This window comes from Rhagoletis pomonella, unplaced genomic scaffold (genome assembly GCF_013731165.1).
Source record: "Rhagoletis pomonella isolate Grant_MI unplaced genomic scaffold, Rhpom_1.0 Rhpom_scaffold_01828, whole genome shotgun sequence".
NCBI lineage: Eukaryota > Metazoa > Arthropoda > Insecta > Diptera > Tephritidae > Rhagoletis > Rhagoletis pomonella.
This window is the reverse complement of record NW_023460382.1, coordinates 331-25,141: the sequence shown is the minus strand read 5'-3', so window position 1 is coordinate 25,141 and position 24,811 is coordinate 331. Positions and strand designations below refer to the sequence as shown.

The following is a 24,811-nucleotide window of genomic DNA, read 5'->3' as shown; positions in this document are numbered from 1 at the left end:
TTTTTTTTATGTATGTTACCGCATAACTTTGGACCACGTCAACCGATTTCGATAATTCTTTTTGCATCGGAAAGGTAGTGTCTCAGAGGTGGTCCCATACTAATCTGGTTGAGATCCGATCAGTGGATCATGAGATATATATATATATATATATATTTTTTATATGGGAGTTGAAGTCGGTTTTTTTTGCTAAAAATTACTTGTTTTACATCTAAAGGGTGAACACACCAAAACTGCGACACTTTGGAAAGCTTATAACTTACCCAAAAAGATTTCAATATTTTGAAATTTAAATACCATAAGTTGACCATGACTTTAGTTGGACGTAGAAGAAATTTCATTTGAATTTGATTCCTAATTGAGTTAAAAATGGCAACCGACTTAGAAACGAGACAAACCATTTTGCACGAGTTTATAAATGATCCGGCCTTAAGTACACGTAAAATTGCTAATAATTAAAGATTGCACTATTCGACAGTTTGTAGGGTTTTAATCGGTACAAATAAGACCTGGTAGTTACGAGAAAACCAGGGAGCGGGTGTTAGCATGGGCAAAGTGATAAAAACAGTGCTCGGAAGGTCCTCAGTGCGTTTTCGCGAGATCCGAAGATTTTGTCGCGTTATGTTGAAAAATCCGTACGGAGATCGCAGTTTTTCGTACAAAAGGTAAAGCGGAAAGCTTCATTGAGATGTTCTACAGGTCAAACAGCGCCAGACCGAGGCGCAAAGTAGAATGTTACAGCGAAATCCCGAATTCGGAAGTTGTATGAATTCTAAATTAAAAAATACAACTGCATTGTTATGGACTTCGAAACCTACTGCTTTAAAAATTCAAAATATATTGCAGGTCAAGATTTTTATACTGGTGCAAGTCGTCAAGATGCCCCTGAAAGTTGTAAGCTGAAAATGAAGTCCAAATTTCCAAAAAACCATATGGTTTGGCAAGCTATTTGTTCCTGTGGCCGTAAGAGCAGCCCTTTTTCCCATCCGGGACAATGAATGATCAAGTTTATCGGGATGAGTGGCTCAAAAGGCGTATTCTGTCATTTATCAACAGATAAGGAGTAGGCCACTGTTCTAGGCGGACATGGCAAGCTGCCACTATGCCAAGGACACATTGCCGTGGTATAATGCAAATAACATCAATTTTGTACCTCACGACTGCAATCCACCCAATAGCCCAGAGCTACGTCCTATTGGGGATATTCGTCAATTGTCAAAGGAATCTTGAAGAAAACAGGTGAAACAGTAAAAAATATTGAAGAGTGCAAAACAAAGTAGTTGTGGGCATCGCGTAAAGTCGATGATGCAGTCGTGCAGAACATGATGGCGCGTGTGCGATGAAAATACCGATCACTTGCATATGGAGCAAATAATAACTAATATTTTAACATTTAAATAACATCTAAACTTTCAAGTTATATAATACAAAAAAAATTTCAAAGCCTTCTAGTTTGTTTCTGGTAGTAATTTCTAAGTGTCGCACTTTTGGTGTGTTCACCCTTTATTAAGCCTAACAACAAGTTTAAAAATCTTACGTCCAATTTTACAATAATGTAGCTCAAACCCTGGGGTTGAGCCCTGTTGGTTTAACGTCGCTCAATTAAAGGCTGGTAGATCTCTTCTTCGCAGGCGTGTTATATTTGTTGTGTTGCACAGGCCACTTGCCAGTGGATTTGGGTGGTGTGGTTACGCAGTTTTATCTTGTATTTTTCTCTGCTGCTGTCGATTACAGATTTAACCATCGGTATACCAAGGTCTCTATGTATATTTTCATTGCGGACATACCACGGTGCTCCCGTTAAGGCCCTTAGCGTTTTAGATTGGAATCTTTGGATCCTGTCAATGTTGGTTGCACAGGTCGTACCCCACAGTTGAATACCATACATCCATATAGGCTTAATCACTGTATTATATACAAGTACTTTATAATCTACTTTCAGTTTTGATTTACTGTTTATAAGCCAGTTCACGCTAGCTGACTTTAGCTTCATTTGTGTAATCTTGGTTGATATGTGTTTGCGCCAAGTTAGTCTCCTATCCAAGTGTATTCCTAGATATGTCACCTCATTGGCTTGTGGAATATGGACATTCTGTTCGTTGACTTTTATGCGCCAGTTTGCCAGCCATTCTTCTATGCGTAGTAAATGTTCCTCTAGTACTCCTGAAGCTCTGTTGGGACATTTATTACGACTTACTAAGGCGGTATCATCAGCGAAGGTGGATGTGAGTATATTCTTGCTAGTTGGAATATCTGAAATGTAGATGATATACAGCATAGGCCCGAGTACACTACCTTGAGGAACGCCAGCCGTTATCGACATGTCTTCTGATCTGAAATTAGATACTTTAACAGCAAATTTTCTGTTAGTTATGTATGATTCAAATATTTTGTGGAATTCCGGCGGCAACAATTTTTTAATTTTATATATAAGACCGTCGTGCCACTTTGTCGAATGCTTGTGCCACATCGAGAAAAATTCCAGAGCAGTACTCTCTGAGCTCAAATGCCCTTCTGATTTCATTTGTAATTCGATTAACTTGTTCAATTGTACCATGTTTTTTCTCGGAAGCCAAATTGGTGTGCTGGTATTAAATTGCGTTCATGGAGAAAGGGAGATATCTTTGATAGGAGTACTTTTTCGAATACTTTGGAAAGACAGGGCAGTAAGCTTATTGGTCTGTATCAGGACGGCTGTGTTTCGTCTTTTCCAGGTTTGGCTATCATGATTATCTTCGACCTTTTCCATGATTTCGGAAAGTAACCGAATTTGAGGATAGCGTTGAAAAGGTCAGAAAGAATTGCTAGTGCAACATTCGGTAGGTCTATTAGCATTTTCGGAGTTATAAAATCAGCTCCCGGCGATTTCTTTGGATTAAGCTGCTTTACTATAGCTTTTACTTCTAAAGAGTTCGTCTTGCTAGGTGTGTATTTTTGGTTAGCCGTGGCAGCCTGAAGTTGTTCGTTGGACAGTTTGGCTGAAACACATTCTTTAAATGGTGTGAAAAACACTCGGCTCTCTCCTGCTCACTACGAGCCCAGGTTCCACATTGGTTCCTAATTGGCATTTCTGTAGCCACTGGTGGTTTGAAGTATTTTAGCGATTTCCATAGAGAGTATCTTTCAGTAGAATTCGGGGAAAGCTTCTTAATGTACCTTTGCAAGTTGCGATCCTCTGCACGTTTGAGTGCTTGTTTCAGTTTTCTACTGGCAGCTTAATACAGTAGCTGTGAGGTTGGTGAGCGATGGCTCTGCCACTGTCTTCTTAGGCGCCGCTTTTCTGCCACAAGTTTTTCTATTTCGGTATTTGTAACTGATGTATGCGTAGGTGGTACTTGGACTTGATTTGGTGTTGCCTGGCCAGCGGCTGTAGTAAAGGTTTCTTTAAAATGTTCAACAAGGGAGTCTATATCACGCTCGCAGTTAAGTGCAGCGTTTAATTTAAGGTGACTACTGATGTACTTTTTATATTTAAGCCAGTTGGTGTTATTTGAAGTTAGACGAGGCTCAATTTCGATATTTTGGGTCTGTTCATATAGTTTTATTAATATAGGGGAGTGATCGGATGATAGTTCAGGTAGAGTTTCTGCTGTTATGTTATTTCTGTATATGTTTCTTGTAATTGCGAAATCTATTAGGTCTGGTATCTTCTTTATATCGGTAGGCCAGTAAGTAGGTTTACCAGGAGATGTGACCTCTAGTCTATTGTGCCTGTTTATAATGGTATTGTATAGCTGCCGCCCTTTTGAGTTGATAAGGCGTGATCCCCAGTACGTATGCTTTGCGTTGAAGTCGCCTCCTGCCAGGAATCTATTACCCAGGCTATCAAAGAAATCTTTAAAGTCATTTTCAGAAATTAAAAATCGCGGTGGGCAATAAATAGGCGATAGATTCAAGTCTCGGTCGCGGTTTCGTAAGCATATGGTAGTTGCTTGCAGACAGGCTGTTGCTTTTGACTCTAGAATATTGTGCTTTAGACGATTTCTAACCGCTGTGCCTTCATGAGCTTTACCATCTGGGTGATTTGTGGCATAGAATTTGTATCCAGGTATGGAGAAATTATATTTATTTGTTAAATGTGTCTCGGACAATAGCATAACATCTATGTTGTATTCAGTGAGAAATTGACTGAGTTCTAATCTACGCTGGTTTACACCGTTAGCATTCCATAAGCAAATTTTCAATTCACTCATTTTTTATTCACTAAAATTTGCAACAATTGGTTTTGAGCCTTTATGAGGTCTTGAATCACATTTTGCATAGTAGACATGAATTGAGTCATACAATGAGTAAGATTCAATATCATTCCTTCTATGCCACAAGTAGGGGGGTTCGGCTGCATTTGCTCAGTATTATTTCTTTGAATATTTGTTTCTTGATTGGAGTTTGATTTCGCCGTGCTTGGCTGCGTTTGTAGTTTTAACGCGTCGGCAAAAGAAACGTTGGGAACTCGCTGCGCATTGGCAAAAAAGGCTCCTGGTGTAGTGGTTGATGGCGTGAGGTGTTGGTATGTATAAGAGCTAGTTGGAGGGGTGGAAGAGCGTACGGCTGTGTTGCGCTGATTCATGTGAGACTTTAAGTCTTTGTATACAGGGCATCCCCTATAATTGGCGGTGTGGTTACCTCCGCAATTACTGCATTTCTTTACAGCCACATCATGTTTGATAGCCTTGCAAGAAGCGGATGCGTGAAGGTCGCCACAGGCAACACACACTGGGCGCAAGGTACAGTATGTCCTAAAAAGTTTGTTGTTGTAAAATTTTGTTGAATTTTTTGAATTTTTCTACAAAGTTTGAAATTTGGACTTGTCTGGTTTTTGTTAGACAATGAGTTCTATTTTTACAAAAAAAAAAATAATAAACATTAAACAAACAATGGAAAAATAGCCAAAACTGGTCAAAATGCCGTGCCCTATTAATTTTCACATGCCTGTAATTGCCATTAAGCTACATTAAGCAGTGCTGCCAACTATCTTTAGCTATGAGGTGCCATATTGAGGATAAAAAAATGCCAAAATGTGCCAAATAGAAAAATAAAAGTGCCAAAAAAGGTGTCATCCTTTTTAATCCTTCCCATTTAGCAATAAAATAAGAACCACATTTCTAAAGCAAAAGTGCAATGCCAAAATAAGATTAACCAGTTGAATAATCTTTAGAAATTAGAAAATTTTAGTTGAGAAAAAGAAGTACACGCAAAGGATTTCACAAAAATATATTGAAATATTACTATTTTTGAAAAGTGCCATTTGATGTAAAATAGGGCCAAAAATGGCACGGTTTGAGCCAAGTTGGCAGCCCTGACACTAAGAGCCAGTTTTTCAGTGCATGTCTGTGGTTTAAACTTAGTTTAAACTCCCGAGCTGGCTGGTTTAAACTAAGATTAGCCGATCAGACGTCAGCCAGCTGTTCAATTTAAAATGTGGGACCGTTGTAGGGAACTGAAGAAGGAAGCGAGACGTATTTGCCGCAATAAGAGAGAGGCCGAAATAAGTGTGTGCGAAGAGCTTGAAATGCTAGCCGACAGGAAAAACGCAATTTTACCAGAGGCTTAGGCGACTTACGGAAGGTTTCAAGACCAGGGCGAACTCCTGTAAGAACAACAATGGCGACCTCGTGACCGATGTCCAGAATGTACTTAAATTATGGAGGGAACACTTTTCCACCCTACTGAATGGTAGCAGCGCTGAAATTAGTGGAGAAGGCGAACCCGAGCTCCCAGTCAATGACGATGGAGTCGATGATCCACCACCGGACTATGACGAGGTACGAATAGCGATAGCGCGCTTGAAAACAACAAAGCTGCTCAGCCTGCCAGCTGAGCTACTAAAGTACGGTGGCGAGGAATTGATAAGGTACATGCATCAACTCTTATGCAGAATATGGTCAGATGAACGCATGCCCGACGACTAGAATTTAAGTGTGCTCTGCCCAATCCACAAGAAAGGCGACCCCGCCATACGCGCCAACTACCGCGGAATCAGCCCTCTAAGCATAGGTTATAAGGTCTTATCGAATGTATTGTGCGAAAGACTGAAGCCCACCGTACACGAACTGATTGGACCTTATCAGTGTGGCTTTAGGCCTGGCAAACCACCATAGATCAGGTATTCACAATACGACAAATCTTGGAAAAGACCCGCGAGAATAGGATCGACATACACCATCTATTTGTCGATTTCAAAGCCGCTTTCGACAGCACGAACAGAAGTTGTCTTTATGCCGCGATGTCTGAATTTGATATCCCCGCGAAACTAATACGGCTGTGTAAAATGACGTTGAGCAATACCACCAGCTCCGTCAGAATAGGGAAGGACCTCTCCGAGCCGCTTGATACCAAACGAGGTTTCAGACAAGGTGACTCCCTCTCGCATGATTTCTTTAATTTGATGTTGGAGAAGAACTTAACCGCTCAGGCACAATACTTTACAAGAGCGTACAATTGCTGGCGTATGCCGACGGCATCGATATTACCGGTAAAAACAAGGGCTACGTCTGTTCTGCCTTCTCGGGATTGGATAGAGAAGCAAAGCGAATGGGTCTGGTGGTGAACGAGGACAAAACGAAGTATCTGCTGTCATCACACAAACGGACAGAGCATACGCATCTTGGCACCCACGTCACTGTTGACAGTTACAAGTTTGAAAAAGTAGACGACTTCGTTTATTTGGGAACCAACATTTACACCAATAATAACGTCAACCTTGAAATCCAACGGAGAATCACTCTTGCCAACAAGTGCTACTTTGGACTGAGTAGGCAATTGAGTAGTAAAGTCCTCTCTCGTCGTACAAAGATCACACTCTATAAGCCACTCATCATGCCTGTGCTGGTGTATGGCGAGGAGGCATGGACAGTGAAAACATCTGATGAAGCGGCTCTGGGAGTTTTCGAGAGAAAGATTCTTCGAAAGATTTACGGACTTTTACTCGTTGGCGATGGCGAATACTGCAGACGATTTAACGATGAGGTGTATGAGCTTTACAACGATATAGACATAGTGCAGCGAATTAAAACTTAGCGGCTACGCTGGCTTGGCCATATCGTTCGAATGGACAGAAACGCTCCTGTTCTGAAAGTATTCAACGCGGGCCGCGATGCTGCGTTGGAAAGACCAGGTAGAAAAGGACTTGGCTTCACTTGGCATTTCCAATTGGCGTCAGTTAGCACAGAAGAGAAATGACTGGCATGCTGTTTCGGACTCGGCCAAAATCGCTTAGGCGGTTACAGTGCCAATAAAGAAGAAGAAGAGACAATACATTAGAAGACGGACAAGGCAAAGAGGCATTCGCGTATTTCTGATCGGCACTTAGACTTGCTATTAAGTTGTCGTAGCTAATAAGTACAAACGTATGTAAACGGTTACTGTGAAAAAAGGAATTTATTTAAGTTAACCATTAAAAATTACTATAATCCTATCTATCCTATCCTATATTTATTACGTATAAGTTCCCAAACATAGTTTCAAACCTAAAACTTTACCTATAGTGCTTATTATAACTTTATGACACTCACATATTGACAAGATTTGATCATTTTACCAAAATATTTTTTTATTATATTTATTTATTTATAAAAATATAGTATGTTCTTGGTGCCTAAAGGGTAGTGAAGTGCAACGCGACGCCTGATCTTCGGATGTGATGCTTTACACCTCTCGCTATCAATCTCCTCCTTTTCCCTCACGTTGGTGGCACTGTTAACCGCAACCTGTTGGGGAACAGATAAAGGAAGGTGAAACATCTCCCCTGGCTTGACCCTACATTCGTCCACGGACTAACCCCAATTCCATAACATTTTTTATTTTGTTCGCTTTGAGCTGGTGGTTGCGGTATTCTTTTACCTGAATATGTAGGGGTGACACCCTACAGAAATGGCTTACGGGCTAATGCTGTGAACGCCTCCGTCCCATTGAAACCCTGGCAGGCCTCGAAGTACGTTCCAATCTCGTCGCCGTTATGTTGGTGGTTGTAGGTAACGGTTGTCACGCCATCCCGTTTTTTGCACTGAATCTGGCCCACCGCATGGCCTTCCTGTTTTCATAGATCCCCATGGGATAGTGACTACAACGCCCCAGCTAGGGGAAAGGCAGCACAGGCGCAAGCGCCTAATGCGCCTTCTACCCCTATGGAGGGCATTTAAGGGGCGGCTCTGGGGGCAACTTCAGGCCGCTCCATGATAACGGGCGTTATGGCGGGACAGGACCCTTTTATTAGGGTTCTTGGCCGCGGCAACGAACTCGGCTCCATTCCTCGGTACCAATGGAGCTGGGTGAAGACAGCTCTGGCAAACGTCATTTCTGAAGTCTTGCTGGAGAACCCCGGAACCGCGCCCGCATGCGGAGATGCCGGCTGGAGCCAGGGCCACTTCAAGGTGGTGGCTTTTGATGATGCGATGTCGGTGGCGCTGTATAAGGCCGCCGTCGCAAAGGTGGGAGCTGTCTATCCTGGAGCAAATATGGAGGTGGTGGACTGGAAAGACATTCCAGTGAGGCCTAGGGCCAGGGCGTGGCTGCCGGGCACGCCATCATCGCCGGAGAGCATCCTTAGGATGCTGCAAATTATCAATCCGGCTCTTCCAACGAGCGATTGGAGGGTCCTACGGGTCGAAGACCCAGATGGACCGGCGAGACAAGTAGTCTTGTCTCTAAACGGGGACTCGATAGAGCCTCTGGAGAGGAGACAGGGCCGAGTCTTCTACGGCCTCGACGAGGTGACCCTAAAGGTCTATCGCCTGGACGCGCAGCGCGCCTCTGATGCCTCAGTGGACATGGACATTGAGGTGCCTGAACCGGAGGGGGATGATCTCTCTGACGCTGAGAGCAGTGCCTCCTCGGAATCCAACCTCGCATTGGCGATGCGGAGGATGTGCGAGGAGGAACTGGTAATCAACGATGGTGAGGACGACGTCGTAGCAGTGGAGGAGGTGGCAGGAACCTCAAATGAGGGTGCTGGAGATCAACCTCCACAGATCTACGGCAACCTCAGCTTCTCTTTTGAGTCGCCTGTACAACGGCGACGTCGATGTCGCGTTCATCCAAGAACCCTGGGTGAATAACTCAAGGGTCTGTGGCCTGAGCGCGGTGGGTTTTAAGCTTCTTATGGAGCGAAATAGAGGTAAAATTACGGCCTGTCTAATGGCAAAGTCGAGTACCATACTGCAGATAGAAGGCGTGCCAATCGTGCTTGTCTCCATTTACATGCCCTATGAGGCAGAGGATCCTCCGCAGTATTTGTTGCGCAAACTGGTGGACGAATCCAGCACAGATTTCCTTCTGATCGGAGGCGATGCTAATCCTCATCATGTACAGTGGGTGAGCTCGAACATCAATAGTCGAGGTGAGTATCTTTTTAACTACCTTTTAGCAACTAATCTCGTGATATATAACAAGGGTTCAGAACCTAGTTTTGTTATGAAAAACCGTGAGGAGGTCATAGACCTTACGCTATGTAACGACAATTTTTTTAGATATGGTTAAAAGCTGGAGAGTTCTTAACGAACACTTTTTTTTCCGACCATAGATATATTAAGACGATTGTGGACTTTTCTCTTACCGCTCCGCAGGTTCGAAAGAACTTAAGGAATACAGACTGGGAAGGTGGGGTGCAATAAGGCCATACGCAATAAAGCCATATGGCAATAAAGCCATATTTTTACGTGAACGGCGGAGCGCGGCGCGGCTGGACGCGAAGGAGAGTAATTGCATGTTTAAGGTGACGTTGTAGTTCAAGGCGGTTTAGAAGTTTTGTTGCGAACTTTTTCCATTGTTCAAATAAAAGAAACATAAAAATTTCAAAGCGAAATAAAGCCATATGGCTTAATTACCAATTGTAATTGGAAATAAAGCCATATCGAATTTATGGCCTTATTACCAAAAATATATGGCTTTATTTCCAATATGGCTTTATTGCGTATGGCCTTATTGCACCCCACCACTGGGAAATCTACAAAGACGCTTTGGAACGTAAGTTACCATATCCGGCACCGGAGTTGGAGAACATGGTTAACTCTTTTACTAGGATTTGTTCAGAACCTTGGCTAAGGCTTGTCGTGACCCTAGACCCAGGGGAAAGCGAAAACCCCACTGGTGGTCCCGAGAGTTGGACGCACGGCGGAAAATCAAAAAATCTGAGTGGCAAAGATATAAGCAGTTGTGGCATGAGTACAAGAAGGCTTTGCGGGAGGCCAAGAGGTCTTCCTGGAGGGATTTCTGTAGTAGTGTCGAGGGTACTTCCGAGACTATCAGATTAAGAAAAATACTGTCGAGATCCTCGAACAAGATCGGGTTTCTGCAGAAGCAAGACGGTTCCTGGACCACGACGGGAGTGGAAACGGTAGGACTGCTCTTGGACACACATTTCGCAAACAGAGGGCTCTGTACACCTTCCTTCGAGTGGGGTAGTAAACGTTCCTGTCACAAGGGAGAGGATTGCTTGGGCGATACAAAGCTTTAAGCTCTATAAAGAGGCGGGGTCGGATGGGATTATTCCCGCACAACTGGCTACGACGCTTGAAACCTTTGTAAGTTGGTTTATGAACATCTTCAGGGCCTGTTTTAAGCTAAACTACATACCGGAGATCTGACTCCGTGTATTTATTTCTAAAGCCGGTAAGGCTTCACACACAAATCCAAAGGATATCAGACCTATTAGCCCCTCTTCCTTTGTGCTTAAAACCCTAGAAAGGAGCTACCTGTCTTACACCATCGATAGTCGACTACTGTCTAACAATCAACATGCTTATCTGAAGGGCAAGTCCACGGAGACGGCGATACATAGCCTGGTCAGTTTTATTGAAAAATCCTTCAGTTACAAAGAGCTTTTAACAATATAAGCTCAGAGGCCATAATACAAGCCTTGAGGGGACCAGAGGTAGACAATTCTCTGGTGGAGTTTATAAGGCTAATAATGTGCAGCATGATCACGGCAAACGTCGTGAGTACTCGGCTTCAAGATATGTGACAAGGGGCACACCACAGGGTGGCGTGCTCGCGCCACTCCTTTGGAACTTAACCGTAATTTCTCTCTTGCGAGAGACGAAATGGGGAGATGTTGTTGCTTATGTGGATGACGTAGCAAACTCTGTGCGAATTGATGCATATTGCACTTCGTGATGTATCAAGATGGTCCACGCCTCTGCGTCAATTCAGAGAAAGTGGTACTTCTTCTCTTTACGAGAAACACCGCTACTTACTCCGCCTGAACTAACCAGGTGACTGTTAAGCAAAATTCTTAGGGGTCATTCTCCACAAAAAACTGAGCTGGAAGGAAAACATACTCCAGCGTTTTGGGTTTGAGCCCGAGTATATGCCGCTGGATCTACACAGCGGTGGTTAGACCGATTCTCCTTTATGGAATTACAGTATGGTAGCCGGCCTTGAGCAAGGCCTCAAATCTTAATATACTCAGCAAATTACAGAGGATTACTATGATCTGCATTAGCGGAGCAATCCGGACAACGCCAAATGATGCCTTTAATGTATTTTTGGATATTTTCCCACTAGATCTAGTGAACCAGCAGATGGCATCTCTTGCTGCACTGCGGTTAAAAGAGACAGGGCAATGGGAATCGGGGTTTCTGGGTCACTCCTACATTCAGAAAAAATATAGCTTTCTTCCGGACTGTACAGACCGTTGTGTTGAAACTCTGGTTCCGGATAGAAACTTCGTCATAAAAATCCCAAGCAGGGAGTAATGGGCAGAAAACTACTATACTCCACCGACAGTATAGTAATTTTCACAGATGGTTCAAAAATGAGCGGCGGAGTGGGAGGGGGGTTCTATTCCTGAAGCCCTGTCCTGAGCCGTTCATTTCGACTACCAGACTACTGTAATGTCTCCCAGGCTGAGGTCTCAATAATAATGGAGGCTGTAAACGAACTTCGTACTGATTTAAAAGGTAAAGAGGTGTTAATCTTTAGTGACAGCCAGGCGGCAATTAAAGATGTGAGCTCCGTCACGATTAAATCAAAAATTGTGCTAGACTGCCGCCGATATCTGCAAGAGATGGCTAAGCAGAACAGTCTAAACCTCACTTGGATTCCCGGTCATAGGGACATTGAGGGTAACTGTATGGCGGACGAACTTGCGAAGGGGGTTACGACCAAGCAGATTCTTCCGGGCAAATAACGCATTGGTATGCCCTTCGCCACTTGCAAGCTGCTTTTAAGTAAATTTATCTATGCACGCGCGAGCGAGAGATGGATGCAAACTACGACCTGTCGAACTTCTAGGCAAACTTGGCCTAGGTGGGATCGAAAAAGGTTTCGAAGCTTATACTCTCTATAGAGGGAGGATATATCTCATACAATCGGTGCTCTAACGGGTCACTGCCTTATAGGCGGACATGCAGAACGGCTCGGAGTGCGTTACCATAGCTGCTGCAGAAGTTGCAAGAACTAAGAGGAGGAGGAGACAGTTCTCCACCTTCTCTGTAGATGCCCGGCATTATCGAGAAGCAGATTGCGCTTTCTGGGGTATTCTTTCTTTAGTGACCTTGACAAATTAGGAGATTTAAACCCTACATGCCTAACAAGTTTCGTCAAGGATTCAAAATGGTTTAGCATGGGGGAGGAAAAACTCTTAGTCGTGGTACTACAACGGGCTTTCATTTCATGGCCTATGTGTGTCCCTGCGCAGCAGTGGCAGCCACATCTACCTACCTACATACCTAGTATGTTCTTTGACAAAACCCATATAAATTCAAGTTTCAATCTTCGTGCAACATTAAAAAATAAACAAACTTTCGTAACAATTTCGAGCTTTTTAATTAAATTTTAGCGTAATAAAGTGCAAAATACCGTTGATTTTAGACAATTTTTATTGTTGAAGGTGTTGCTCATTTTGTCCATATAAATAAAATGGATCAACCGAGCGCCTTCGTCTTGACCTGCAGGCTGTGACAGAGCCACAGCCGCTAAGCTTAAACGTAGAATACGTGATATTATTAAGATCACATTCAAGTTAAATTGTATTACTTTTTATATTAGCCTAGATCTTCGGATTTGTGCTGAAGTTAGCTAAGACTTCTGAAACAGCTGGAAACCCTCCTAAATGTAGTTAAGAAATAAACAAATCTCTTGCGTGTAATATTGCGGTACCTACATAAAGGGTGAACACACCAAAATTGCGACACTTAAAAATTACTACCAGAAAGAAACTAGAAGGCTTTGAAATATTTTTTTTTTTAGTATAATACTTTGAAGTTTATATATAATTAAAACATTAAAATATTAGTTATTATTTGCTCCATATGCAAGTGATCGGACTTTTCGTCGCACACGCGCCATCATCTTCTGCACGAGTGCATCATCGACTTTACGAGACGCCCACAACCACTTTGTTTTGAATTCTTCGATATTTCTTACAGTTTCACCTGTCTTCTTCAATATCCCTTTCACGATTGACCAATATTCCTCAATAGGGCGTAGCTCTGGGCTATTGGGTGGATTGCAGGCGCGAGGTACAAAATTGATGTTGTTTGCATTATACCACTGCAATGTGTACTTGGCATAGTGGCAGCTTGCCAGGTCCGGCCAGAACAGTGGTCTAGTACCATGTCTCTTGATATATGGCAAAAGACGTTTTTTTAGGCACTCATCCCGATAAACTTGAGCGTTCATTGTCCCGGATGTGAAATAAGGGCTGCCCTTACGGCCACAGGAACAAATAGCTTGCCAAACCATGTATTTTTTTGGAAATTTGGACTTCCTTTTCTGCTTACAGCTTTCTTGACGACTTGCGGCAGTATAAAAATCTTCACCAGCAATATATTTGAAATTTTGAAAGCAGTAGGTTTCGTCGTCCATAACAATGCATTTGTATTTTGTAATTTGGGATTCATACAATTTCCGGCTGCGGGATTTAGCTGTAACATTCTGCTTTGCGTCTCGATCTGGCGCTGTTTGAGCTTTAAAACTTCTCAATGAAGCTTTTCGCTTTACCTTTTGCACGAAAGACTGCGATTTACGAACAGATTTTGCAACAGAACGCGACGAAATCTTCGGATTTCGCGAAAACGCACTGAGGACCTTTCGAGCACTGTTTTTATCACTTTGACCATGCTCACCCCCGCTTCCAGGTTTTCTGGTAACTGCCAGACCTTCCTTGTACCGATTCAAAACCCTGCAAACTGTCGAATGGTGCAATTTGAGAGTTTTGGCAATTTTACGCGCACTTAAGGCCGGATTATTTATAAACTCGTGCAAAATAATTTGTTTCGTTTCTAACTCGGTTGCCATTTTTAACTTAACTAAAAATCAAATTCAAATGAAATTTCTCCTACGTGAAACTAAGGTCATGGTCTACTCATGGCATTTGAGTTTCAAAATATTGAAACCTTTTTAGGTGAGTTATAAGTTTCCCAAAGTGTCGCAATTTTGGTGTGTTCACCCTTTATTTCATGTGCATGATGAATTAAGTTAAATTTGATTTTTTAAATACGTAACAACGCTCCTAAATACAGTTCAGAAATAAAGCCGTTTCAAACCCATTTTATTTGATACCCATACTTTTAATAATTGCTTTAACTTATTAAATAATTTGAGTTTACCTTTTCAAACAGGTGGCAACCCTCTTTAATATTCTATATATTCAAACTAAGGATACCTTACCACCGTCGTTTCATGTCATATTTTAAAATTTCACTTAACTTATGCATTCTTTAATTAAATTCTAAATTTAAAACAGGTGGCAACCCCATTCAAAATATTTTAAAACCAAAACCTTGTCAAACCTTTTTCGAGTGAAACACATATAGGCATTCCCATGGTGGCGCACGTGACAGTCGTACGATTTCAATGTGATCCAAAAAAGTATACCATTTGTTTTCTTTAACTTTTTTGGGCCATTGTATAGCACGTAATTAGCTCTATATTTAACCGAAAAATTAAATCAATCGAACTGCTTGGTCCTGAAATATAAGCATTTAAAGAGAGGTCCGTTACGTGACAAAAAATGGAAGTTGATTTTTTCTTTTCTTACAAAATCGCAAAACTGCGAATTGTGGAAGGCTATTTTGATGAAACTTATTTTGATATGATTTGGAGCAATTCTAGTTCTTTTTAGAGTTTTTTGAATTAATGCAAATTGTTTCAATTCTCTTTTACAACACCAAGTGTGAAACGTGACGTGACGGTTCGTCACGTGACATAAATTTCCATCGTTATATTTTTGTTAATATTGCTTTTAAATGAATTTTCAACGCAAATAAAACATGTATTTTATGTAGAATATACTTTATATTTTGACTTCAGCGCCAAATCAGGGTCAATTTATTAGAAATCTATGATTTATTATGTTTCAACCACATGCGCCAAATTCGAACCAAATCGGACCATAAATATGGTTTTTCGAAATATCTCGACCTTCGCACCACCTAGGAAGACCAATTCATGCAAACATGATTCTTCTTACATAGCCAGTATATATTTTAAAAAGCAGACAAATCGGCCCGTAAATACGTTAGATATAAAACTTTTATTTTTTTTGTCGTGGTGGACCTTCCGCTGGAAACACCCATATTGCGAAATAAAGTTAAAAAAAAACATATTTAACCCATGACAGTTTATACCCACACTTTAACAATTCATTTGACTTAATAAATAATTTCAGTTTAATTTTTTACACAGGTGGAAACCCTTTTTAATATTATAAATGCTCAAACTAAATATTTCCTAATACTCCCTTGTTTGACGCCAATATTTCATTATTTCATAAAATGTAATTTAATTCGACTTTTCAAACAGATGGCAATCCTGTTCAAATTATTTTTAAACCAAAACCTCGTTAAACCTTTTTCGTCTGACACTTGTATTGTGATACATATTTAAATTATCTAATACTCTTAATTCAAAGTCAATTAAATTATAAAATCAGGTGACAACCCCCTACATGCAGTTTAGAAACTAACTTTGTAACAAGGTGGCAATCCTCTGCAAAATATTTTCAAACCGCAACCTCTTTCGTCTCACATCCATATCAGGATATACATTTAAATTTTCTGCCTTTATTTAAGTCGAACTTGCTTTTTGAAACAGGTGGCAACCCTTCTACATATAATTAAGAAATAAAGCCTTTTCAAACCCATTTCGATCGATACTAAGTAATAGTGAAATAATTGATTTAACTTATTTATTGCACATCCGCAGGCCAAGCCCTTTAATTTGATACCTTATTTTGTAAAATCGAACGAACAGTATCTACATATCTGATATGACGAAAATGTTTTCGCGTATTATGCATTCATATGTAGTAAATATGTACATACATACATACATACATACATACACATAGATTACTAAAAGAAAAGAAAAACATTAACTACAAGCAACATATTTACGTATGTATGTATTTACATACATACGCTGCGATTAGGTTATAATATTGCGACATCTGTTGCTCAAAAGCCGAAACACATACACACACTTTTTGTCTAATTATGTCACTTCCAGCGCAAACATGTGTTTACAAGTGCTTTTATATGAAAAATCATTTATGCCCATATATTTGAATAAAATAAACATACTTCGAAGATATCACCCAATACTTCCCATATACCAAACGAAAGGAAAAAACTTGAAACACTAAAGAAAACAAAAACAAAATCATTCGAGCGGTTTCGAGCCTTCTCGTAATAAAAAAAAATTGCTATTTTTTTCAACAATTTTTTGTCTTAGAATGCTCAATATTTGTTGAATTTATATAAAATTTATACACGATAATATTTCAATTGCTCCAAAGAACCTATATACCGAAAGTTATGTCTGCAAATCATAAGTTGCTAGAGCACTTTAAAGGCTCAAAATTTACCACAAAATAAGCCAATATTTAATTGACTACATACAAAAATGAATCTGTCGTAAGGCTTGGAATTTTATCTTTGAAACGCCACACTTTTCTTTGAAATCGCTTCAGTAATTTTCGTGCAATGATCGAAACGTACGACGCATTCTACGTCAAAATGGTCGAACATACCCAGCAAAAAATCGGTAATCGCTTTTAGTGGTAACGTGTTCTAGAACGGATTGCCTTATAATGCCTTCTAATTTTTTCGCTTCTTTTAGGCATTGCTGGTAATGCAGAGCAGAATGTTCTACAAGATTTCATTAATTTCGCTGTAAAGTGAATATTCAAAAATTCTCTTCTACCGTTACTTTCTGTGGAAAATTCAATCTCATAAAAATCATGTTTTACTTTGTTTAATTTACAGCGAAGTTGAAGTCAGTCAATGAAGTGAAGTACATGAGTGAGGAAGTACAATTTTAAGTTTAATTAAATATGCATGTATGTACATTAGACTGTCCCAAAAAACTAACATTGTTTTTTTTTGACGCATACCCCCTCATTTCATTAGTGTTATCTTAAAAAATATCCGAATCAAAATTTATGCAACTATAACCACGGCAACCCGTGCCGACTTGCAGTCAAAGTTATCAAAATAAGCTTGTTGCAGTTCGCGTGTTTTGTTAATTTACTCATTTGACTTCTTTATAAGACGGTATTACTATACTCCCTACAGTATTAGGACATAATATTTAGTAAATCTGCGTTTTTGGCTTTTTACCTGGTAGGCAGGATTTTTTCCAAAGGACCATATATTATAATATATTTCCAAAAGTTTACACAAAATATAGAGATATGGGTATCAAATAAAAGAAGAATTCGAAACAAGATTAACTATAACTTTTGTTTTGAATTATCCTTCTGGAACATGTCAAAAATGTCCTTTAAAAATATTATCCTTCAAGATTTTTAGTTTTGAATGAGTTTTGAAGAATCTTAGTTTAATTTAAATATTATTAATATATATAAGGATACTAAAGGATAAAAATTTCAAAGGATATTTTTCAAATTTTCTAATTAATACTGCCACATTTATTCTTTAATCAACCCGAGAGGACATGTCAAACACTAAAACACTTTATTTTGTTTATTTAATATTATGAAATGCATTTTTTTAAAGGAGGAAAAGAATTTGTTAAAAAAGTTGAATATAAAAATTTAATTAAAAAATGGTATAAAATTGCAAATTTTCAGGAACTGCACAAATTATTCGACTAAAAACATATAGTTTTGCAGCCTTGTAATACACCCCTTCAAATCCACTATGCTTTTTCCATTGATTAATTTTTTCGATGTCCTTGCGAGAAATTCTGCCGTACATGTGTATGTATCTTTTCTAGTAGAAAAATTTGTGTATCTCCTGAAAATAAACCAAATCATATGCTTTCTTATTTTATATGTCCCTTCAGGCTGTTCAACTGTTGTAAATCAGTACGATATGAAAATTAGGTTTAGTTAAATTTTTTTTATGTCATACGGAAGTACAACCATTATATCAACCCGAGGGGACATGTCAAAGACTAAAACTATTTATTTTGATTATTTAGTATTATGAAAGGTATTTTTTTAAATGAGGAAACAAATTTAAATTAAAGTTAAATTTAATCATTTAATGTTCATCATACGCCCTGTCACACCTATTAAAAAATGTTCTACAATTGCAATCCTTCAGGACATACACAAATTATTCGAATAGAAAACATATCGTTTTGCAGTCTTGTAATACACCGTTAAAAAGCCGCTATACTTTTCGATTAAGATTTTTTTTCGATGTCCTTAGGAGAAATCCTGTCGTCCTCTTAAAAATTTAAAGATGCAGATTTACTAGAAATGCGTTCAAATGTGGGAAACATTTCGATTTTTTGCATTTCCAAAGTTTTCATGGACGATTTGGCAGCCTTAGTTCAAGTTATTAACTAAAACTTTAACTAAAAGTCGGCACGGGTTATCGTTAGCCTATGGCCATAAAACTTCATATATATGCTATTTAGGCTAAAAAGCACAAATATCATATCAAAATTTGCAAACAAGTTTTTTTCCATATATTCTTGGGACAGTCTAATGTGCATACCGATTTTTAAGTAAGATCTAAATACCTAAACACATACATATGTATGTATGTATAAAAACTAATTTATAAAAATTTTAATCATTTAATCTGTATTTTCTGTTTTCAATTTAATATATGTACATAAGTATGTACCTATCTAGGCTTTCTACAGTAGTTTCTCTGTAAGGCATTCTTTGTTCGCTTCTCTGGATTCTATTTATCCATGCGTTCTCCCTTCGTTCGAAGGTAATATTGCGGGTAAGGGCTTACCGCCAATTACATGCCCATGTTAAAATAATGCCTTCTTGAAGCGAAAGGCTAAGCGATTTCCATCGCCTAATTCGATTCCATTTTAACTTCTGTGGTAATCTTGTTTTTTTGCTGGGTACTTTGTATGGAAGAAAATGACTGACATCCTCAACAAAAAATTGCCAAAAATCAACGGTATTTTGTAGCCACTTGAAACTTGCTCTTTATTGCACTGAAATTAGATGAAAAAACTAGAAATTTCTACGAAAGTTTGTTGATTTTTTTTAATGTTCCACAAAGATTGAAACGTGGATTTATGTGGTTTTTGTTGCAGAATATTATATATTTTTATAAACAAATATTTAAAATAAAAATCTGAAGAAAAATATGTGACTACTATATACAACATGGACCAAAAGTTTATACATACAACTTTAGCGATCCTAGTTAGAACAACTTAATTGTTGATGGGGGAATTCACTATAGATCTCTTTATCTTCTGTGTTCTCAAAACATTTTTAATTTTTTTTAAGTATTTAAGTATTGAAAGCTTTATGAGAAAATTTTTTGTGACCACCAGTTTTATTTTAATAAACAATTCTGGATTTGTTAAAGGCTTAATTTAAGCATTTGTAAATTGCACGGCAATTCCAACTCGAACCCCCTAAATTGGTTTGTGCGTTTATCGACATGTTTTCGTGAAGGCCTTTTGACCCAGACCTACGCTTATGCAACTTTAAAGATTTTATACGGTTGTTACACGATTTTTAGTAAAATTCGCTAGAAAATAGGTATCATACGAACGGAGATTCAAACCCTACAAAACAATGAGGCTTCTAAATTACGTATTAGCAGGCAATTAGGATTGTAATACAATAATATCTTAAAATAGACTTTTACAACCATTAATAACATTGCAGACCATCCTAGGTATGGTTGTGCAACAAAACTAACTTAACTTGTGTTAAACAAATTTTGGCAAAAAAAAACAGGCGTGGAGCGGGCAGTGGAAAATGAATAGATGCCTTACAGGAGAAATCAAAATCAGTAAGGCCACATAGCAAGTTTTGAGGCAAGGTTGGGAGTGTTGCACAGGAAATTCACCAGGTTTAGCATATCTGAACAAAGCTTGAAGTCTTAAAGGCCAAACTAATTCTCACGCAAACCGTCAATTTTCTGTGAAATATTTCTCCTAAACATGCAAGTTGTATAGGACTAACCAAAATTTAACGGTGTGCGTTAAAAGCTAAATCTATTCCAGTTTTACTTTTTCGTGAAATTTTGATTTGACTTTTCGCCGGCTGAAATGTCAATTTTGTATGGGAACTTCCGGAAGCAATTCTATGTGTGCTATGAAAAAATAAAGAAAAAATTTAAAAGTAATTTAAATACGGTATTATCGTATTTTTGGGTATGTAAAAACCCTGTAAAAAATTTAATTTGCCCCAGTGGATGCAAATGAAACGTGTAAAAGTGCTAAAAATAAATCCATATACATACAGTCGGTGTCAAATGTAAGTGTACACCTTGTTGTAATATAAAATTCACAATTATTTTCATGCGAAATTTTTTTCATTAATTATTTGTGATAATATAGTTCATTCTATAACATAAACCATATAAATCAAAGTTTCACACTTTATATAAGAATCCCAAAAGGTCAAACAATTTTCATCAAAATTTCAAAATTTGTATCCAGAATTTCTTGAAAATTTTTGAGTGTACAGTTTTGTATTGTAGCCCGTTCAATCTTAGTAAAACAAAGTGCAAGTTTCAAGTCGGTAGAAATTACCGTTGAAAGTAATTGACGACTTTGCTCCAATGCGTTTAACAAAAAAAAAAATCTGATGTTGTCTGCGTTTTTCTGTACACTGAGATAAATCGCTATACATAATACAAAGTACGATAGTGGTAGCCACGGCTACTAGACTAGCAACTAGACACCAGTTGCCATACATAATAGGGCCATAAGTTTCTCTTACAGCATTATTTGTTGTATATACAGTTTGCCCCCATGGTGAACTAAAACTACAGGCTTTTTTGATTGCAGCCAAATGCCCTGTATGCAGCTCTCAAGAAAACGGTCTAGAAAAAATTGCCATTATTTCGTGTGTGTGTGTCCAAGGAATTTTGACATTTTTGGTACTTCACAGCCTGTTGTCTCACTCTTTCCTCAAGAAATAATGGAACGGGCATATATTTCTGTTGCAAACATGGGTAGCCTTGTGCTCTTTTTTCACAAAAAACTTTAGACAACCGTAGTAGAAAGCGGAGCAAATTCCTTAAGAACTGCGTACTGCCTTAAGGAAATTTGACTCAAGAACCGTTGGGATTATTATTATTATTATAAGAAAACTTCATAGCCATTTCTTGTACGTCATTTTATATGGAGTTTTTGCTTTTCTTGAGAGCTGCATACAGGCCTAAAATGTATTCAACAAAAAGTGATTGAATTTGACATTGCTCTAAGAATAACCATCCTATAAAGTTAAATTGAAAAAATTTTTTATGAATTTTGAATCACTTGTTTATATTTTTTGTCAATCACACCTTGTTTAACACACCTCGATTGCAGCTGTGAATTGGGGAGCGATATGCCGACAATCGAGCGCAAAGGTTTAAACTCTAACAGCCATTTTTCATATTAAATTCAAATAAAAAAATGTTTTTTCACTTAAATTACTTTCGTAAAACTGGCTATGAATGACTACATTTTAAATAAAAATTTCCTGAACAGTATTTTTTTTATGATCCAGTAGATAAGTAACTAATTTTATGTAGGACGTCTGTCGGGTCTGCTAGCATACTATTATAAATGTTAAAAAGAAGACTGTTTTGCTTTTAGTTTTATTTTATGTTATATATTATGTATAATATATGCATTCTGCTGCTAAAATTTGTTCGCGTTTTGTTATTCAGCAACGACATAAAAAGTATTTTAATATGTACTAAACATACATATGTATGTATGCACACCACAGATAAGAGAATGAGGCCAATGCTCAGCGAGGAACTTCATTACATAAACATTTGCGCTTGCGTAGATTACTTTACGGCAAAGGAAACAACAACAAAATGCCACTTAGTTACCAATAAAAAACAACACACTTTAGAACAAACAGAAAACTTTACACAAATTATGTTAATACAATACGTACATACATACATATGTATGTAAGTATTTATGCCTGTACTTGTTTGAGCATATATGTACATACATTTGTATATGCATTTGTATGTACATACATTTGTATATGCATTTGTATATGCATTTGTATGTACATACATATGGAAGTACTTGTACATACATACATTTACTAAAAAAATGTCATAAGCCAAAAGCGGAATTTTTCAACGAAGTTTTCAATTCACTCCCGAAATTAAAGAAATAAAGATTAATATTCTCTACTCACGCGGAAACTGTTCAAGATTTTACACAATATGAAGCATAAAAGCTTAAACAGACGGCAGCGTTTATCCGGATTAACTCGGACTTAATCCGGATCAACTGCAGTTAATTCCCGAGTTGATCCGGATCAACGCTGTCGTCTGTTTATGCTTTAAGATAACGAAAATTTAGTTTTTGAGTTATGCCAGTCTTTTAGTATAACAGTGATATGGACATATGTTTATAGTATGTATGCATGTGAGACAGTATGTATATACATAATTATTCGTATGAATGTACGTATGTATATACATATGTGCATACGTAAATATAATGTTCGTTCGTAAAAAACAATAGCGCCGATAAAAATCGATGAAATTAAACAAAGCAAAAGTAAAAACAGACTCTACACACATTTCTGCATCTGTACATAGTATGTATACTCGTACACATATTTGTATATACATACATAGATATACGCGCGCTGTTGGTTTTATTTGTTTTTTTGGTAACGAAGGCAGACAGGCGTAGTAAACAGAGGTTTATCGCACGTTTCTTTAAAAATCTTACTTGAAAAGTTTCAACTGCGCACAATTTCATTTCACTATTGTTTTAGCATTTTTCACAAATCATTAACGCAAACGCACTGGCCCGACAACCAAAACTCAAAGACTTCCACACAACGACGAACCACCCCACAGACTGAGAGACGGCGCAGCATATAAGCGTATGAAAAACGACTGGAAGAGGTGGAAAAATCAATATTGCCATGCGTCGGCAAAGGCATCGGGCGGCCGGTCGGTAGGTTGCTTTCTTTTATTGCTGTTGTTTATGTTATTGATGGTGCTCTCAGCAAACGCCACTGTCGACGTGGTGTGAAGTCGTGCAACTGAAATGCGAAGTACACCAGCGCAGCCACCAACAATTGCGCCTACTCCCACTACCACCCACCCCAATTTGCTGCCCTTAAAGACTAGACAATGGCGCATGCACTGCACCCTTAAGCTACTCGTGCGACTGACCGCTCCGCTCCCTTATACCAGTCGGGTGTCACTTGTATTTTAAGCTTGCGCGACACGTTGTTCGGTGGTAGGTGAGAATCACGTACATATGTATGTATGTATGTACAAATGTGTTTTATGTATATAGATATGTATGCATGTAAATTTGGTTGTATTTATGTGTATGGGGTGTATATACATAGGTGGATACCCGTGCCCCCTGGATACGAGCCGAATGTGTACATACATATGTATGAATGTATGTACTCATAGTACGTAGCCAAAAACATACAGAAGAAATCAACTCATGCAACGAAGGACTACTGTCAATAAATTTAATTATATAAACGCACTCCTAAATTTTTGCTGTGTGTTCTATTTTGCTGCTTTGCGCTAAGCATTTTTTATTTTAAGAATTAAAGTACATATTTAATATGTAGTGTCGAGCACGACGATTCTTTATGCTAGCTATTGTTAACTTTCCATTCACTGCTCATGTGCACCGCTCCAAAAAATTCTTTTTGATATCGTAAGCAGAAACAAAAGTAATTTTTAAGCATACATACATATGTTCATACATACATACATACGTACATATATATGTACATATGTATGTACGTACATTTGTATATGTAAATCTGGGAGTGCTTCTGTTCAGAGAGGCAACTGGAGAATATCTCCCACCGCGCCAACGCACTGACGCACATAGGGGTATTTGGCCGATTTAGGCGGCTAAAATTATTTTTATGAAAATTTTAACTAAAAGACGTGTTACGACATATAAAATTGTAAATGTTTAAAATTATGTAAATAGTAGAAGAGGACGTCCAATTATAAGGCCTGTATGCAGTTCTCAAGAAAAGCAAAAATTCCATACAAAATGACGTACATGAAATTTTCTTGTGTAAAATTTTCTTGAGGCAGTACGCAGTTCTTAAGAAATTTGCTACTCTTTCTACTACGGTTTCCTAAAGTTTTTTGTGAAAAAAGAGCACAAGGCAACCCAGGTTTGCAACAGAAATATATGCCCGTTCCATTATTTCTTAAGGAAAGAGTGAGGCAACAGGCTGTGAAGTATCAAAAATGTCAAAATTCCGAAAAAACCGAAATAATGGAAATTTTTTCTTGGCCGTTTTCTTGAGAGCTGCATACAGGGCAATACCACGAAAACAACGAAACTAAAGTTGCTTAAAGTTTGACATATTGCCGTGGTCCGAAAAATAATAGGTTCATTCCTTATCTTTTTGGACTAAAATCTGAAAAGTGTCAAAATGCCAGAGCGTAAG

General features: G+C 38.5%; 1 protein-coding gene across 1 annotated transcript in view; it reads right to left on the bottom strand.

The window, feature by feature from the left end:
• The window catches only part of LOC118752766 (DNA-binding protein Ewg-like), a 34,969-nt gene extending 11,541 nt beyond the window's left edge, over positions 1 to 23,428 (bottom strand). The window contains 1 exon segment of the mRNA XM_036487635.1: positions 23,095 to 23,428. The gene's annotated coding sequence lies outside the window, so the exon portion shown is untranslated.
• Between the last annotated feature and the right edge of the window lie 1,383 nt (positions 23,429 to 24,811).